Below are 12,585 nucleotides of genomic sequence, written 5' to 3'. Positions count from 1 at the left end.
TGACCAAGATTGCTCAAGTACTTGTCATGTTTTACTTATTTCCAAACGGCAAGTACTCGTTATGGATTGACTGTATTTTCACCCAAATTTGCTCATCTTGAGGGCCTTAAATCCAATATATGCCTTTATTTCATGATGCTCATTGTTTAGCCTTCATTAAAGCATAGACTTCTTCTGAATCCAAAAATTGCCAACAGATGATAACTCATTGGCCTGATGCTTTGCCTTATACAATCCAGAGTTGGTAGCAAGTCTTGAAATCCTTTCACACCTTCTTGACACAGACTCGATTCAAGGACACATAAAACAAAGTGATGAAAAGTGGAAGAAAATATATACTACACAAGAATAGAAGAAAATGATTCGAAGAAGAATCTCTTTTAGAAAGGGGAAGAAAGAAAACTTATCTGAGTATGGTAGCCGACTCTACTAATCATGACATGCAATTTGAATTGATTACCCAATTTGTCCATCCAATTACTCATCAACCATTAGTGATCCTCTAATTTTGATGTGGGGTCTCACCATTTAACAAAGTCACAATCAATTTCAAACCCTTCTTCACCTTATGATGTCCATGAGGGTTTTTGCCACTAAAACCCTTTCATTTTGATTCCTTCAACTCACATTTGCCTTATGGTGCCTGTTAGGGTTTTCATCAATTAAACTCTCTCATTTTTATTTCTCTCAACTCACATTCGCCTTATGGTGTCTGCTAGGGTTTTCACCAATAAAACTCTCTCATTTTTATTTCTCTCACTCATATTCGCCTTATGATTCCCAGTTAGGGTTTTCACCAATAAGACTCTCTCATTTTTATTTTTCTTTCTCACTGCTCACTTTCGCCTTACGGTGCCCAGTTAGGGTTTTCACCAATAAGACTCTCTCACTGTTTCATCATTTGTACCCTTAACATATTTACTCTTGACATTTCAAAGGTTGATCCAAAGGTCTTTCTTTGATTGAAACACGACTTTTATACAAAGTTAGAACGAAATGACAGAATGAAGGCTCAAATACGACTTTAAATGATGGGGTTGCCTTTAGCTTTGGGATAGAAAATAAATAAATAAAAATAAAAAATGACTTTTACCCCAATTTTCGCAAATATGGAATTTTGAATTTTTTATTTGGTTGGACCGAACCCCAATGCCAGGGTTGCTTACATATCTTGCCGAAACAAGAATCAGGTCAAACGTAGTTCATGTTGATTGATTTTTTTCTCTTTTCTCTTTTTTTTTTTGTTTTTTTATGGAAGAGCCAAGAAAGCAGAAGAACCAAGGACGTAAATTAAATCTCAATAAGGGTGACAACGTATGACTTAATACTTAGACACAGAACCAAGAATTTTCATTACAGCAACCTTTGAAATGTCAAGTCCAAACATGAGGGTTTCTAATACCGAAAAATCAAATCATATATAATATATCTTCACGCATCAACATTGATGAACCTTTCTCTCATTTTGCCTTCTATATCTGTTAAGTAAAGAGCACCATTGGATAATACCTTCTTTACAATGAATGGTCCTTTCCAATTTGGAGAAAATTTGCCTTTGACTTCGGCCTGGTGTGGCAGAATGCATCGCAATACTAATTGACCCTCTTCAAAACGTCTGGGACACACCTTTTTATTGTATGCTTATGCCATTCTTTTCTGGTACAATTGTCCATGGCATACTGATGTCAATTGCTTCTCATCAATCAAACTTAATTGCTCTAACCGTGTTCTGATCCACTCATCATCATCAATTTCAGCCTCCACAACAATCCTTAAGGATGGAATCTCAACCTTTGCAGGTATAACTGCCTCAGTCCCATATACCAGTTAATAGGGGGTGGCACCCACTGACGTACGAATTGTAGTGTGATAACCCAACAAAGAAAAAGGCAACTTTTCAAGCCATTGTCGAGAACCTTGCACCATTTCACGAAGTATCTTTTTTATATTTTTGTTAGCAGCTTCTACAGCCCCATTTGCCTTTGGGCAATACGAAGTCGAATTTCGATGTTCAATCTTAAATTGATGGCAAACCTCTTGCATTAAATGACTGTTGAGATTTGCAGCATTATCGATAACAATTATCTTTGGAATATTGAATCGACAGATGATGTTGAAATGAATGAAATCCACCACGACCTTCTTGATCACTGACTTGGAATTTATTGCTTCCACCTATTTTCTAAAATAATCAATGGCCACCAGGATGAACCTATGACCATTCAATGTTTTTCGTTCTATTGGTCCAATCACATCCATTCCCCATGCCACGAAAGGCCATGGAGCAGACATCGCATGCAACTCGAAAGGAGGAGAATGTATCAAATCACCGTGTTTTGACATTCATGACATTTACAAACAAATCGTATGGAATCCCGCTCCATGGTGAGCCAATAATAAATGCTCGAAGTATCTTCCTTGCTAGAACATATTCATTCATGTGAGGTCCACAAATTCCCGAGTGTACTTCAATCATGATTGTTGAAGCCTCTTTAGCATTTACACATCTTAGAAGACCCAAATTAGGTGATTTCTTGTACAATATGCCTCTGCTTAAGAAAAACCCGCTAGCTAGTTACTGAATAGTTCTTTTTTGATTACTAGTTGCATCCGACGGACATTCTCCAAACTGAAGATATGTTTTAATATTATGGAACCAAGGTTTGCCATCAAATTCCTCCTCAACTATGTTGCAATAAGCATCTTGATCACGAATTTGTATGTATAAAGGATCGATATGAGCGTTATCAGGATGTTGGAGCACCAAAGATAAAGTGGCCAATGCATCTGCAATCTCATTGTGAACTCTAGGAATGTGCCTAAACTTTATTAACAAAGATCTTGTAAACAAGGTTGATATGGTATGAGCTTTGGGTCACGAGTTTCCCATTCTCCTTGAATTTGATGAACTATCAAGTCTATATCCTAACACTAATAGTTCTTGGATACCCGTGACAGTAGCTAACCTCAAACCCAAAATGCAAGCTTCATACTCTGACATATTATTAGTACAATAGAATCTAAGTTGGGCTATTATAGGATAATATTCCCCTGATTCGGACATAAGAACAGCTCTTATTCCAACTTTCTTCTCATTAGAGGCACCATCAAAGAACAACTTCCATCCTTGATTGTTATCGTGAATAACTTCATCGATAAATGATATCTCTTCGTCTGGAAAATATGTCTTAAGTGGTTCATATTCTTCATCAACAGGGTTCTCTGCCAAATGATCTGCCAATGCTTGAGCTTTCATTGTGGTTCGCGTCACATAGATAATGTCAATCTCTGTGAGTAATATTTGCCATTTTGCAAGCCTGCCCGTGGGCATGGGCTTTTGAAAAATATATTTTAATGGATCCATACGAGAAATGAGATAAGTAGTATAAGATGAAAGATAATGCTTCAACTTATGTGCTACCCAAGTTAGGGCACAACATGTTCTTTCAAGAAGGGTGTACTTCTATTCATAAACGGTAAATTTCTTCCTGAGGTAATAAATGGCCTGCTCTTTCTTCCCAATGCCATCATGCTGAACCAATACACAACCAAAAGAATTATTCAATACGGACATATATAATATCAATGGTCTGCTCGGCTCGGGAGGAACCAACACAGGGGGATTCGATACGTAATTCTTAATTCTTTCAAAAGCCTCTCGACATTCTACAGTCCATTCGACTGTGACATTCTTTTTTAACAACTTAAAAATGGGCTCGCAATTTATTGTGAGTTGAGCAATGAATCTACTGATGTAGTTTAACCTTCCTAGAAGGCTCACAACATTAGTTTTGTTCTTTGGAGGTGGCAATTCTTGAATGACTTTTATTTTTTAAGGATCTAACTCGATACCTCGTCGACTGACTATAAACCCCAAAAGCTTTCCTGATGGTACTCCAAATACACATTTTGCAGGATTAATCTTGAGATTATACTTACGGAGCCTTTTGAAGAATCTTCTTATGTCTTGCACATGATTTGACTGCCTTTTTGATTTAATGATCACATCATCCACATAAACTTCGATTTCTCTATGCATCATATCATGAAACATGGTTGTCATTGCCCTCATATAAGTTGCCCCCGCATTTTTTAACCCAAAAGTCATAACCCGATAACAATATGTACCCATGGAGTGATGAAAGACATTTTTTATACATCTTCATCATCCATAATAATCTGATGGTAACCCGCGTAGCAATCCACAAAAGATGCAATCTCATGTTTAGGACAATTATCCAACAAAATATGAATGTTGGGCAAAGGAAAGTCATCTTTTGGACTTTCTTTGTTCAAATCACGATAATCAACACACATTCGAACTTTGCCGTCTTTCTTAGGGACAGGTACGATATTGGCTAACCAAGAAGGATATTGAGCAACTCGAATGACTTTGGCCTCAAGTTGTTTTGTGATTTCCTCTTTAATTATTACACTCATGTCTGTTTTAAGCTTTCTCAACTTTTGCTTTACCAGAGGGAGCTTAGGATCAATCGGCAACTTGTGAACCACCATGTCAGTGCTTAATCCAGGCATGTCATCATAAGATGACGCAAAAACATCCTTGTAATCAAACAGAGCTTGGATTATATCCTCCTTTTGATGTCGAGCATGTACGCTTATCTTCGTCTCCTTAATATTTTCATGATCCCCTAAACTTATCATCTCAGTTTCACTCATGTTTGGGTTTCATTTATTCTCAAAATATTTGAAACTCCTGCTTACTTCTTCAAATACTTCATCTTCATCATATTTGATTTCTTGACTTATTATTTCAGGATTAGGTCGAAGATTAGATTGGATTTTAAGATCTGGCAAAATTTTTTGCATGCATATCATATCTCTAGAATCGGCATAGAAAGAATTGTATAGAAGGAAACAAATAAATATATTTGACTGAAATAAAAACACAATTACATCCTATTGAAAAGGAAAATATAGAGTTTGAAATAAAACGACAAGAAAAAATCTGAATTACAACACTTGAATAAATCGGATGACAGAAATAAAACAAGACGAACTACCTAGACTCATTCTTAATTGGGAGAGGAGTGGCCTCCCAATTGTTCAGCTGGATATCAGGACCAATGAATTACACATCTCTGTCACTAGTGCCTTCTCCAAGTTCAACCATATCAGCCTCAACAAATAAATCTTGAAAATAGTTTATCAGTTCTTTGTTAACCTCCAACACTGGCTCTAGGAGTGGTGACTCGAAAGATTCTGTTGTGCGGGCTTTGAGGAAAGATTTGTATATGGGTGGTAAAGGCTTGGTAAGAGAACATACATCTCTCTTCTGCTTCTTGGCCTTTATTTTGTCCTCGATTGTGGGCTTGTATCCTAAGCCAAAAGTATCGAGGCTCTTTCGTGGACTCACCGGATAAGCTCTCCCTTGCAAGAAGATCCCCAAGCATTTACCCGATTCAAACCCATGCTTCAGCATTTCATTTACCATCATCACGGACACCATGGGCAATTGTGGTTTTGATATGAGATTCCCCTCGAGGATATGCTCAACAACCACTACCTCAAAAGCTTGATAAACCCTCATTCTTATTATTCACCTTGACAAAAGGAAGGGAAGAGTTTTTCTAGACTGACAAGTCCCCCTCACCATGAACGATTACTTCTTGCTGCTCGTATTCAAACTTAACCATTTGATGCAATGTAGAGGGGATTGCCCCAGCCCTATACACCCACGGTCTCCCCAACAATAGATTGTAAGATGCATTGATATTCAGCACTTGAAAATTCATGGTGAAATCGACAGACCCTATTTTTAGTACAAGCTCTATATCCCCAATGGCATATGTTTTGGACCCATCAAAAGCCCTAACACATACATTGTTGGGTCGTACCCTTTTAACATTAACATTCAATTTTTGTAGAGTTGACAAGGGACAAATATTTTCCCCAGATCCTCCGTCAATTAGAACTCAAGTGAAATATGAAAGCTCACACTTTACAGTGATATGAAGGCCTTGGTTATGTCTCGTACCTTCCACTAGTAGTTCATCATCTAAAAAGGTGATACAGTTTACCTCAAAGATTCTCCCAGCAATCTTCTCTAACTAACTCACTGTAACTTCATTAGGACTATGTGCTTCGTTTAGAATCTTCATTACAGATTTACGATGTTCATCTGAATGTATTAACAAAGACAACAAAGAGATTTGGGTTGGAGTTTTCCTTAACTATTCCACAATAAAGTAGTTTGACAATTTCATCTTTCTTAAGAACTTTTTTGCCTCCCCTTCAACGACTGGACTCTTGACTTGCATTTGGTCATTTTTATTTTTCCTTAATTCCATCGGGGCATAACATCTTCCCGAACTGGTCATTCCTCCTACTTCATCTACTTCTTCATCGACTTCTTTCCCCTTGTATGTCACGACAGTAGGCTCATAATTCCAAGGGACAGCTTTGGGGTTAGTCATTGGAAGTTGGGATACTAGCCTAATGATCACAAAAGGAATATGGGCTCATTGCACAATCAAGATAGGCTTATTTGCCCTCTTGGAACAACCAATCTTGCATGTTTCTGACTCTCCCAGATATCTTCAAGCACCCTTTCACAATTAGGATGGGTTTGTTTGACGGGCTCAACCTTTTTGACGTTCTTTCCACCCCTGAAGGCACCATTTTTGTAAAGTCAACAGTATTTGCCGAATTTTCTATGCTAGTTCCAACCTTAAGGATTAGCTTGTACGGAACTACAAATTCTTCGCAACCCTTCATCATTTCTAACATGTTTGTTTCAGTATGCCTTGGTAATGGATTTTGATTGATGTTTGGTCCATTCGGACTTTCAACTATAATTCAATTAATATCGATCAAATCCTGAATTGCCTTTTTCAAATACCAACATCTCTCTATGTTGTGCCCTGGGGCATTAGAATAATATGCACAGTGTTGAGAATAATCTAGATTTCTCGGGGGAGGATTCAACATCTTTCTTTCAATAGGACTCAGAATATTCAACGTTCTTAATTTTTGAAACATGCTAGCATATGACTCTCCAATAGGGGTGAACTCATCCTTAGCTTCATTTCCCTTCTTGTATTATGGTCTAGGACGTGAAGGAATTCTGGCGGTATTTTGGTGAATTTGTGGGGGTGGTGGATGATTTTGAGGAATTGGTGCACGTCATTGCGGATAAGAAGGGGGGATGATTAGTTGTGCACTAAAAATAGGATATGGAGAGTATGGGACGGGATATTGTGGAGTTTGGGAAGGAAAATAGTGTTGCGGGGGATTATCTTGGACATAATTCCGAGGCGCTGATACAACAGTAGCTACATCCTCCCTTCTTTTCTTCCCTCCAATATTTCCAAAACCATTTTTAAGCACTTGTGTTGTGGCTTTTAAGGCAGTTTAGCTTACAATCTTTCCAGACTTGATGCCATATTCCACCATTTCCCCACCTTAATAACTTCAGCGAATGTCTTCCCAATGGCAGAAAGCAAATAGTGAAAGTAATCAGGTTCTTGCGCTTGGAGAAAAAATTCAATTATCTCTGACTCCGTCATTGTTGGTTTAACCCTCGCAGCTTGCTCCCTCCATCTGACGGCATATTCACAAAAACAATTTGTGGTCTTTTTCCTCATATTGGCTAATGTGGAGCGGTCTGGAACAATGTCAATATTATATTGGAATTGTTGCACAAAACATCGAGCCAAATCATCCCATGTATGCCAGTTGGTAATATCCTGATCTATGAACCATTCAGATGCAATTCCCACTAAGCTTTCCCCAAAATAGGCCATGAGCAACTCCTTTTTGTCTTCTGCACCTCTCAATTGATTGTAATATCTCTTCGAATGAGCTATGGGGTCTCTGTGACCATCGTATTTCTCAAACTTTGGGGTTTTAAAACTAGCAGGCGAATGGACGTGGGGAAACATGCACAAATCACTAAATGAGATGCCTTTATGGCCCCCTAGTCCCTGCATATCTCTTATACTTTATTCTAAACTCTTCATTTTCTTAGCCATTTCTTCATGCTCCTCGTTCTTAATTGTCTTCTCAACTTTGAAAGGGGAACTATATTGATGAGTCTAGGGATAAGAGCTTGGAATTTTAAGAGCCTTTTCAGGGGTGTAGCCATGGTCATGAAGAACTTGGGATGAATGATCATTGTTGTATTTGGAATGCTATTAGTCGGCGCAGTTGGCACAAAGAGTGGATTACTCATCATAGGTGTACTCAAGGGGAGCACTGTAGAAGTTCCACCAACGTTGGATGTGTTAGCGTAGGAGCCGAATCCAGGTGGATAAATTGGATCATTGGTCGATACTTGGATAGAGGGCGGCATATTTGTATTTAGATAGTCACGATTGAAGTCGGTGGAGCTCGTCCACTCATCCAAGCTTCGTACATCTTTGCCATTTGTCGTCTTAATACCTTTACCTCTTCTGTTGACATTGTTTCTTGTGAAGTCATCTAGTTTCGGACCTCATCACTGTCCCACTCGTTTTTGTCTTTGTGGGCCATTTTCTTTTTCCCTTTCAACCTTGTATTGTAGGGATGGGATGCCAGCTTAATCACAAACCAACCACCTTTAAGCCAATATGTCACTCTTTCTCTCTCTCTCTCTCTATCTCTCTCAATGGAGTAGCAAACAGATTAAAGTTAAGAAATTGTGCACATTGCATCCACATATATACTTCTGATATGGAAGACCTTATGTTTCATCCCGACTTATCTAAGCGTTTTTCTCCTCTTTAGTTAATTTTGTTAAAAAGGTTTGATCGAACCCATTGGGTTGCCTACGTATCATGTTAGTGCATGAATCATATCTTTACGTAGTTCGAGCATATACATTAACTCTTTTTTTATAGATATATACATTACATATTTATATATATATATATATATTCATTTATACTAACGGAAAAAATGAAACCAGACATAAGCATAACTTAACATATCATTTCAATATTTGGAACATAAGTAGGAAAAAATCACCAAACAAAAGTCAATAACTTAAACAGACACGACCTAGACAAAGCGTAGAAATGTAGAATGAAATAAAGCAGTACTTAAACTAAAAAAAGCTATACTAATGAAACAAATGTTTGTATCAACCCTCATATCCCAAAGACATAAATGTCATGCTTGCATCCCCATCTGCTCGCTATGGAGATGGTGGTCTTAAACGACCTCCTACACTCTGATATATATCTTGCACCAAAGTCATAAGGTACTCAGCGAATTAAGGTACTTCAGCCAGAAATTGTTCATGATTCATCTCTTGATAACCTAAACCCATTTGGGCAGTGCGATCAGCCAAACGACGATCTTTTGATCGAAGTGAATTGCAAGTCTGATTCCATCCTCGTATTTGTTGATCACAGGAGGCCACCATTTCTCTAGCACGTGTTTCTTGAGTCGAGGCTGACTTGATTTCCTCTCGAAGTCTTCCCCTTTCACGGATCCACTAAGCTCTTTCTTGATCAAAATTTGCCTGACTTTTCTGATCACATGTCCTCAATTGTTGTTGTCGAGATACCGCAAGTTTTGCAACTTGTGCTCCCCTAATTGTTGCCAAATTAACTTGTCCTCAGAGCAAGGTTTCTCTCTAAGTTGTCTAGGCTCATTCCTCTTCGAACTCTGCTTGTTGTTGGATACGCCTGTCTATGTTTCTATTTTACTAGGTTTGAACCTGAATGAGATAGGTATCTAGACTGGCTTACCCAAGTGGACAACTCGAGCTAGGGAGGGGAAACTTATCGGTAGCAACGCTATTCCGACTTCATTGTTGGTTCAACCCTGCCTAACATGTGTGACTAAAATCCTTCACTGAGTGCCAAGACACTCCAATTTTATCTCAAAAGAAAGTGGGATGCATAATTGCATTCCTTGCTACCCTATTTTTAGAGATTCAGATGGTTGCGCCAGGAAAGACAATTTATAGTTCAACAATATAAAAAGCGATAAAAGAGCAACAAGTAGCATACCAGGCAATCACACATAATATATCCAAAATATAATAATAAAATCATGTAAAATTCAATGTAACAAAGCTCAAATTCTGGCTATTCCCCAGCAGAGTCACCGGAGATGTCACACCCCTTTTCTGACCAACGGTGGAAGGGTTTTTTCCAATTTAAGTGACGGTATTGATTAGGCATCATTTTATTTATATCAGAGTCGTCACTTAGAATTGAGTTGTGGTGTTCCAAGTCACCCTTTTAAACCCCTAATCAATAGGAAATGACTCTTTAGATTTCGTCTGTGAACCAGAAATTCGGGTAAGAAATTTTGTTGACTGAGGGTAAGGTATTAGGCATCCCTCGAGTCCCGTGGTTCTAGCACGGTCGCTTTTATTGACTTATACTTATTTTTACTATTTTTTTAATATATTGTGTCTACAGGCTATGGTTTACTTTTTTTTTTATTGTTGAATTTTTATTAGTCTGAACCTAGATGAGTAACCGCATTCTTGGTCTTGACATTTAGAGGCATAACTTCCTTTTCCTCTAGAGTACCTCACACCTAATAATTCCTATTTACACCTCTTGATTTAAATTAATGAAAGTTTACTTATTAAAATAATTTGGCCAAGGTGCGTAACCGCATCCTTCAATTTGGCCAAGGTGCGTAACCGCATCCTTGGATTTAGCCAAGGTGCGTAACATCATCCTTGAGTTTCTTTAAGTATCTCAAAAAGATGTGGAACCAAATTCTTAATTAAGATGAAATTTAATTATTATTGAAACATGAACTAACAAAAAAATTTTAAAAAAATCTAATACATAATGAGTTATTCTTATAATAGTTGTCAATATACTACATTAAAAATATTTCCTTAAATATTAGAATAAATAGTTTTAACATTCTAAATATCTTCATTGTTTAGTGATATATAAGATTTAAACAATTATTTTCAACATTATAATATCATAATTAAACACACATAAATTTCGAGCAATTTCATAATATTGGAATCAAGTCTTATATAATCATGAAATAAAACTATACTATGAACATTTATTACGTAGGAAACATCCTTATTCTTAAGGAGTTGGACATATACAATAAACACTAAGTCAATAAAAACTAGTACCCTATTTAGATTATTATTTTTTCTGAACAAATTCACTATTAAAACAAAACCAAATTAAATCAATATAGTATACCATTGTGCCCAATAACATAAGTCAAACGACAATTATTGCGAGTTGACGTCAATTATACCACCTACTAATAACCATTATTATACCAGAAAATGATCCATAATAATCCACATAAACAAACTAATAAGCATACGCACATGAGAACAATTAACACAAAAATTTGAAATGTATCTTATCAAAACCTCAACTATTTTATAAAAGTAGAATGTAACATCCACATGCCCAATAAAAATAAGTAAATATCATACCACTTTTTTAGCATACAATGAATAATTATCATATTATAAAAATTGTATTCTAAACTTGAGGATATAACAGGTTCACATATATTTAAATATTATAACATTAAAGAATATTAACATATTAAACACATGCGAAATCTGAACAACTTTAATATATTGAAATCAATTCTTGCATAATCATGGCATAACATCATACAAAAATAAAATATAAATAAGTGTTACCTCTTGTGAAAATTAGTTCACGAGAAGAAAGGACTAACAATCAGGAGCCACGAACTTGAAACCGCGAAAATAAACCTCGAATTCAACCTTTGTTTTTGAGTGGAATGGAAAAAAATATATATTTAATATGAAGAGGAATACGTATGTTGTATGTGTAGGAGGATAAGTATGTTGCTGAATTTTTCTTCTTCTATTTTCATGTACGTTTTGTGTGTGATCCCTTTTTGGTGCAGATTTGTGTTGTATTTGTAGTAGTAGTCTAGTGGATATAGGAATGTCTAGTGGGTTGTTTAGTCGAGGAGAATGTGAGGGAGTGGGAGTGTGGGGGGTAGGTTAGTGTGGTGTATGATATTGCTGGTGGTTTTTTTTTAAAAGAATAAAAATGTTTTTTTTGTTCATTTTTTTCTATTTTCCTACGTGTGTGTTGTACTTTGGTGCATATTTGTGTTGTGGCATGGGGTAGGTTTGTTAGATTATGTAGGTTTTTTTTTTTATTCTTCTTATTTTATTTTAGTTTTTGTTTTATTTTACTTTTAAAAGAATAATAATTAACTATACATATAAATAATAAATTATAATAACATATCAACTAATTATTTTAAATTAATAAAAATCTAAGAAAAAATCAAATAGCTAAAAAAAAACATTAAATAATGCTAGCTTATTTATAAAACTCAATTATTTTTAAAAATATAGATTTTTTTTGTAATCTTTCATTTCTTCTTAAACAGTTGAAAATAAAACTTACCTTAAAAAGTGATTCTATTTTTGTTGTTTTCAAATCTTTTAAAATAAACTTAATAAAATAAGAGAAAAGTCAAAATATTTAATTTGTATTTATAAAAATATTTCAGCTCTAAAAATGGTGTAAAATTTTAGGTTCGGTCAAAAATTACGTGTCTACACCTTAAAAATCAAAAAGCCACAGTCACATAATGTAAGCGCTTAGGACAAGCTATCAAAAATCAATCATTTACAAAACA

The 12,585-nt window shown here is 36.1% G+C and overlaps 1 pseudogene; it reads right to left on the bottom strand.

Moving 5' to 3' along the window:
* Positions 1 to 1,431: 1,431 nt before the first annotated feature.
* LOC125836831 (uncharacterized) lies at positions 1,432 to 6,741 on the bottom strand (annotated as a pseudogene).
* Positions 6,742 to 12,585: the final 5,844 nt, after the last annotated feature.

This window comes from Solanum verrucosum, unplaced genomic scaffold (assembly GCF_900185275.1).
Source record: "Solanum verrucosum unplaced genomic scaffold, falcon-dt-bn FXZP01000129.1, whole genome shotgun sequence".
Classification (NCBI taxonomy): Eukaryota; Viridiplantae; Streptophyta; class Magnoliopsida; order Solanales; family Solanaceae; genus Solanum; species Solanum verrucosum.
The sequence above is the reverse complement of the archived record's forward strand: the minus strand, read 5'-3'. Positions and strand labels throughout refer to the sequence as shown.